At 48.7% G+C, this 6,934-nt stretch overlaps 1 protein-coding gene across 2 annotated transcripts in view; it reads right to left on the bottom strand.

Moving 5' to 3' along the window:
- LOC147096484 (butyrophilin subfamily 1 member A1-like) overlaps nucleotides 1-6,570 on the bottom strand; it is a 49,443-nt gene extending 42,873 nt beyond the window's left edge. The window contains exon 1 of one of the 2 annotated variants that reach the window (XM_085975279.1): nucleotides 6,354-6,570. The gene's annotated coding sequence lies outside the window, so the exon portion shown is untranslated. The remainder of the gene's footprint in view (nucleotides 1-6,353) is intronic. The other variant, XM_085975278.1, reaches the window with a different exon arrangement.
- Between the last annotated feature and the right edge of the window lie 364 nt (nucleotides 6,571-6,934).

The raw sequence follows: 6,934 nt of genomic DNA, 5'->3' as shown, positions 1-6,934 counted from the left end.
CCTTATTAACAACCCTCATCCATGCCTTTGTTATCTCCAGGCTTGACTATTGCAACACACTCCTGGCTGGTCTCCCACATTCCTCAAACTTGAGGTCATCCAAAGCTCGGCTGCCCGTGTCCTAACTCGCACCAAGTCCCGTTCACCATCGCCCCTGTGCTCACTCACCTTCACTGGCTCCTGGTCAAGCAGCGCCTCGATTTCAAAATTCTCATCCTTGTTTACAAATCCCTCTATGGCCTCGCTGCTCCCTAACTCTGTAACCTCCTCCAGCCCCGCAACCCTCCGAGGTATCTGCGCTCCTCTAATTCTGGCCTCTTGAACATCCCTGCTTATAATCGCTCCACCATTGTTGGCCGTGCCTTCAGCTGTGCCTAGTCCCCAAGCTCTGGAATTCCTCCTCAGCCTCTCCGCCTCTCTTTCCTCCTTTAAGATGCTCCTTAAAAGTTTGACCAAGTTTTTGGTCATCCTGCCCCATTATCTCCTGATGTGGTTCGATGTCAAATTTTGTCTGATAAAGTGCCTGTGAAGCACCTTGGGACATTTTACTATGTTAAAAGGTGCTATATAAATACAACTTCTTGTTGTTGTAGCAGCAGAGAGATTTAGGGAGATTTAAGAGGTGTTCAAAATTATGAGGGTTTGATAAAGTAAATAGGGAGAAACGGTTTCCAGTGACAGGGGGGTCAGTAACCAGGATACACAAATTTAAGATAATTAGCAAAAGAACCAGGTGGTGATGAGGAGATTTTTTTTTTTTTATAAACGCAGTGAGTTGTTGTGACCTGGAATGCGCTGCCTGAAAAGGGCAGTGGAAGCAGATTCAACAGTAACTTTCAAAAGGGAATTTAATATACACTTGAAAAGGAAACATTTGTAGGGCTATGGGGAAAGGGCAGGGGAGTGGGACTATTTGCAGGGCTCTACCAGTCGGCACAGGCGCGATGGGACGAATGGCCTCCTTGTGTGTGGAATCATTCTATGATTCTAACCAGAAGTCATGGGTTTAATGTTATCAGATCAAATTCAGAAGAATGACCACAAAAGCTGCTGGATTGAAAAGTCAACGGAATGATTAATATGTTTCAGGGAATGGAACATGTCACCTCTGCCCAGCCTGGCCTACACTGCTTCCAGCGCCCCACTGGAGTTACACACACCATCAGATGAAACTGGAGCTGTTAAGATGCTGAGGGTTGCCCATTTTTGGGTGATTGGGTGGGTTGGGGGGGGCGTGGTGGGGTGGGAAAGAGACAATACTATTTTGGACTCCACAGGAAGCACCTGATTGAGTTGAACATTTGATGCATCTTTTAATGTCTAATGCCTTTGTTACTACAGGGTTATAGCCTATGAAACCCAGGTAGAGAGGACCTGTCGGAAGGAGGGAGGAGGACAGTAGCAGTATGTTTGTGTGTGTGTGCTTGGCCGATGTAGCAGAGCCTGGTCTCCAATCCTCTTGGATCCCCCTTGCCACTGACCAAGACCTTGCTCTGTCAAGCCCGTGTGGTAGCTTGGTGTACAACGGCCACCCCACGTTAAAAGAATTCACGCACAGGCATCTTCCACCCTTTAAGATGGAAGTTCGGGACCTGGAACGTCAGGACCCTCATGGACAACCCCAACAGCGACAGAGACTGTAGGTCCGCATTGGACTCATCAGTCACCCGAGAACCCATTTTTAGTGTGGAAGCAAGTCATCCTCGGTTCCGAGGGACTGCCTAAGAAGAAGACGACACTATGTGCCTGCTTCGTAATGTGCTCTGTGTAGAAACATAAGAACATAAGAAACAGGAGTAGGAGTCGGCCAATCGGCCCCTCGAGCCTGCTCCGCCATTCAATAAGATCATGGCTGATCCAATCTTGGCCTCAACACCATTTTCCCACTCTCTCCCCACACCCCTTGACTCCCTTGCTACCAACTGTTCAAGGAGAATAGCGTTGATGCATTTAAGTGGAAGCTCGATAAGTACAAGAGGAAGAAAGGACTAGAAATATATGCTGATCAGGTTCGATGAAGGTGGGAGGAGGCTCATGTGGAGCATAAACACCGGCATGGGCGTATGTGCTGTGAGGAGGATGCCGAGAAACTCCAGGATGATTTGGACAGGTTGGGTGATTGGGCAGAAGCATGGCAGAGGCAGTATAATGTGGATAAATGCGAGGTTATACACTTTGGTGGCAAAAACAGGAAGACAGATTATTATCTGAATGGCAATAGATTGGGAGAAGGGGAAGTGCAATGAGACCTGGGTGTCCATGTGCACCAGTCGCTGAAGGTAAGCATGCAGGTGCAGCAGGCGGTTAAGAAGGCAAATGGTATGTTGGCCTTCGTAGCGAGAGGGTTGAGTACAGGAACAAGGATGTCTTGCTGCAGTTGTACAGGGCCTTGGTGAGACCACATCTTGAGTACTGTGTGCAGTTTTGGTCGCCTTATCTGAGGAAGGATGTTCTTGCCATGGAGGGAGTGCAGCGAAGATTCACCAGGCTGATACCTGGGATGGCAGGAATGACGTATGAGGAGAGATTGGGTCGATTGGGCTTGTACTCGCTGGAGTTTAGAAGAATGAGAGGGGATCTCATTGAAACTTATAAAATTCTAACAGGACTAGACAGACTAGATGCAGGAAGGATGTTCCCGATGGCCGGGGAGTCCAGAACCAGGGGTCACAGTCTAAGGATAAGGGGTAGGCCATTTAGGACAGAGATGAGGAGGAATTTCTTCATCCAGAGAGAGTGGTGAACCTGTGGAATTATCTAGCACAGAAGGCAGTGGAGGCCAATTCATTAAATATATTCAAGAAGGAGTTGGATATATTTCTTAAGGCTAAAGGGATCAAGGGATATGGGGAGAAGGCAGGGACCGGGTACTGAATTTGGATGATCAGCCATGATCGCATTGAATGGTGGAGCAGGCTCGAGGGGCCAAATGGCCTACTCCTGCTCCTATCTTCAATGTTTCTATGTTTCTATTTATACGGCGCCTTTAACGGAGCACTTCACAGGAGTGTTATCAAACATAGAGCCACATAAGGCGAAATTTGGGCAGATGACCAAAAGCTTGGTCAAAGAGTTAGGATTTAAGGAGAGACAGAAAGATAGAGAGGCGGAGAGGTTTAGGGAGGGAATTCCTAGGCCCGAGGCAGCTGAAGGCACAGCCGCCAATGGTGGAGCGATGAAAATCGGGGATGCGCAAGAGGCCAGAATTGGAGGAGCGCAGAGATCGCGAAGCGCTGTGGGGCTGGAGGAGGTTACAGCGATAGGGAGGGGGGAGAGGCCATGGAGGGATTTGAAAACAAGGATGAGAATTTTAAAACCAAACTGGGGGCCAATGTAAATCAGCGAGCACAGGGGGTGATGGGTGAACGGGACTTGGTGCGAGTTTAGGACACGGGCAGCACGGTGGCATAGTGGTTAGCACTGTTGCCTCACAGCGCCAGGGACCCGGGTTCAAATCCGGCCTCGGGTGACTGTCTGTGTGGAGTTTGCACATTCTCCCCGTGTTTGCGTGGGTTTCCTCCGGGTGCTCCGGTTTCCTCCCACAGTCCAAAGATGTGCGGGTCAGGTTGATTGGCCATGATTAAAAAAAATTGGCCCTTAGTGTTAGGGGGATTAAATACGTGGGGTTACGGGGTTGGGTGGGATGGCTGTCGGTGTAGGGACCGGGTGCTAGGGTTTGGATGATCAGCCATGATCTCGTTGAATGGCAGAGCAGGCTCGAAGGGCCGAATGGCCTACTCCTGCTCCTATCTTCTATGTTTCTATGTTTCGGATGGCCTCAAGTTTACGGCGGGCACAAGGTGGGAAGCCAGCCAGGAGTGATTTGGAATAGTCAAGACTAGAGGGAACAAAGGTGGCATAGTGGTTAGCACTGTTGCCTCACAGCGCCAGGGACCCGGGTTCGAATCCGGCCTCGGGCAACTGTCTGTGTGGAGTTTGCACATTCTCCCCGTGTTTGCGTGGGTTTCCTCCGGGTGCTCCGGTTTCCTCCCACAGTCCAAAGATGTGTGAGTTAGGGTGATTGGCTATGATAAATTGACCCTTAGTGTTAGGGGGATTAAATACGTGGGGTTACAGGGGATAGGGTGGGATATGTGTTGGTGTAGGGGTTACGGGGATCGGGTGGGATATGTGTCGGTGCAGGCTCGATGGGCCGAAATGGCCTCTATCTGCACTGTGGGGTTTCTGTGATCTGTGAAAGGCCTTGATCAGGGTTTCAGCAGCAGAGGAGTTACATAGATACATACATAGATACATAGAAGATAGGAGCAGGAGTAGGCCATTCGGCCCTTCGTGCCTGCTCCGCCATTCGATGAGATCATGGCTGATCCTTTAATTCAGTATCCCGTCCCCGCCTTCTCTCCGTAACCCTTAACCCCTTTTGCCCGTAGAAATATATCTAATTCCCTCTTAAATATATTTAATGAGCTGGCGTACACTGCCCTCTGTGGCAATGAGTTCCACAGGTTCACCACTCTCTGAGTGAAGAAATTCCCCCTCATCTCTGTCCTAAATGGTTTAGCCCTTATCCTTAAATTATGTCCTCTAGTTCTGTTCTCACCCGCCAAGGGAAACATTCCTTCTGCATCCAGTCTGTCTAGACCTGTCAGAATTTTATACACTTCTATGAGGTCCCCTCTCAATCTTCTAAACTCCAGTGTGTACATCCCTAAACTACATAGTCTCTCCTCATAGGTCATTCCCGCCATTCCTGGTATCAGCCTGGTGAATCGCCGCTGCACCCCCTCCATGGCAAGAACATCCTTCCTCAGATGAGGCGACCAAAACTGTACACAGTACTCGAGGTGTGGTCTCACCAGTGCCCTGTACAGCTGCAGCAAGGTATCCCTGTTCCTGTATTCTAACCCTTTTGCTATGAAGGCCAGCATACCGTTTGCCTTCTTGACCGCCTGTTGCACCTGCATGCTCGCCTTCAGTGACTGGTGTACAAGAACACCCAGGTCTCTCTGTACTTCCCCCTCTCCCAATCTATTGCCATTTAAATAATAATTTGCCCTCCCGTTCCTGCACCCAAGGTGGATAACTTCGCACTTGTCCACATTATAGTGCATCTGCCATTTATCCGCCCAATCGCCCAGTCTGTCCAAATCGCTCTGGAGCTTCCTGGTCTCTTCCTCTGAGCCCACCCCCCCTCCTAGTTTAGTGTCGTCTGCAAATTTGGAAATGCTGCATCCGACTCCCTGATCCAGGTCATTAATGTAAATTGTGAACAGCTGGGGGCCCAGGACAGATCCCTGTGGTACCCCACTTGTTACTGCCTGCCATTCAGAAAATGAGCCGTTTATTCCAACTCTCTGTTTTCTATCTGACAGCCAGTTCCCTATCCACGCCAAAACTTTCCCCTTTATCCCATGAGCCTCAATTTTCCATGCTAATCTTTTATGTGGGACCTTATCGAAGGCCTTTTGGAAGTCCAGGTACACCACATCTACTGGCTCTCCCCCATCTATTCTACCAGTTACTCCCTCAAAAAATTCCAATAGATTAGTCAAGCACGATTTACCCTTTGTAAATCCATGTTGACTCTGTCCTATCCTGTCCCCATTTGCTAAGTGCTCCGCTATTTCATCCTTAATGATGGACTCCAGCATTTTGCCCACAACTGATGTAAGGCTTACAGGTCTGTAATTACCTGCTTTTTCCCTACCCCCCTTTTTGAATAGTGGGGTAACGTTAGCTACCCTCCAATCCATCGGCACTGTTCCCGAGTCTAATGAATTCTGAAAAATCATCCTTAGTGCATCCGCTATCTCTAGGGCCACCTCCTTCAGTACCCTAGGATGCATGTTATCAGGCCCTGGGGATTTGTCCACCTTCAATCCCTTTAGCTTCCTTAACACCATATCCTTAGAGATATTGATTTGCGTCAGTTCCTCCTTTGCCAATGTCCCTATTTTTCCCGATATCCCAGGGAGGTTTAAACTGAAAGTAAATTTCAAACGAGCACACCGTTGGGGGAGGGGGGCAAGTTCCACACATTATACATGAGATATATCAAAATCGTTCTGAAATATTATTTAACAATGTAGCATTTAAAATTATGTCCTTCAACACAAAATCCTGCATAGAGTAGGATTCACTTGCTAAGGCCGAAATTCTGGGAGGAAAGCCGGGCTCCTCCCTTCCTGTCCGGGTGCGTTTTAACCTTAATTTTCCACTGACTCTGCGACTCTCTCACCGTCTCTGGCGCTGGGTAAAGGGGACAGAGTGCAGTCCAGCCCTGGGGTGCTCCCTGCTTTCACACTCTTGACTTTCAGGCCCTGGAAGGCTCAGCGACACTCGACCAGGAAATTCACGCCCAATTTTTGTAATATTAAAAATGTGAAACCCACCTTGACATCTGTGACTCCCCCAAGACGGGCTCATCAGAACACCCTGCTGCCGAATGCTGCTGGCGATGTTTCACTCACCCACCCTGCCCCACTTGCTTGCCTTCTCTATTTTTTTGGGGTGGATTTGACGAGCTGGGTTTCCCCCTGCGAAATACAGGAAGGAATAATCCGCTGTAATAATATAACAAGACCGACAGAGGGAGCAGGCTTACAGCAAGTCCGGGGCCACCACACAGCCAGGCTGCTCCCAACAGCAACAATAAACCTTGACGTAACTGGGCGTTTCATTTCCCAAAAGTGGTTCTGTTACTGCAAGTCACCCAGAGGTCTTCTTGTATGCAGCTGAATTTTCATATTACAGTGAATGGGACTGTACTGGTGAGTCACTGAATAAATGATAGCAACGTTAAAAAAAAAAATCCAGAAAGCCCCCACTATCTGGATGAACAAGTGAAGACGAACAAGTTTGCAGATGACACTAAGATGGGGGGAAAAGTAGTGAGTGAGGAGGACATAAAAAACCTGCAAGGGGACATAGACAGGCTAAGTAAGTGGGCAGAGATTTGGCAGATGGAATACAA

This window comes from Somniosus microcephalus, unplaced genomic scaffold, assembly GCF_052327205.1.
Source record: "Somniosus microcephalus isolate GS21.2 unplaced genomic scaffold, FLI_Smic_1.0 unresolved_chr1, whole genome shotgun sequence".
Classification (NCBI taxonomy): domain Eukaryota; kingdom Metazoa; phylum Chordata; class Chondrichthyes; order Squaliformes; family Somniosidae; genus Somniosus; species Somniosus microcephalus.
This window is presented reverse-complemented; position numbering and strand designations above follow the sequence as displayed.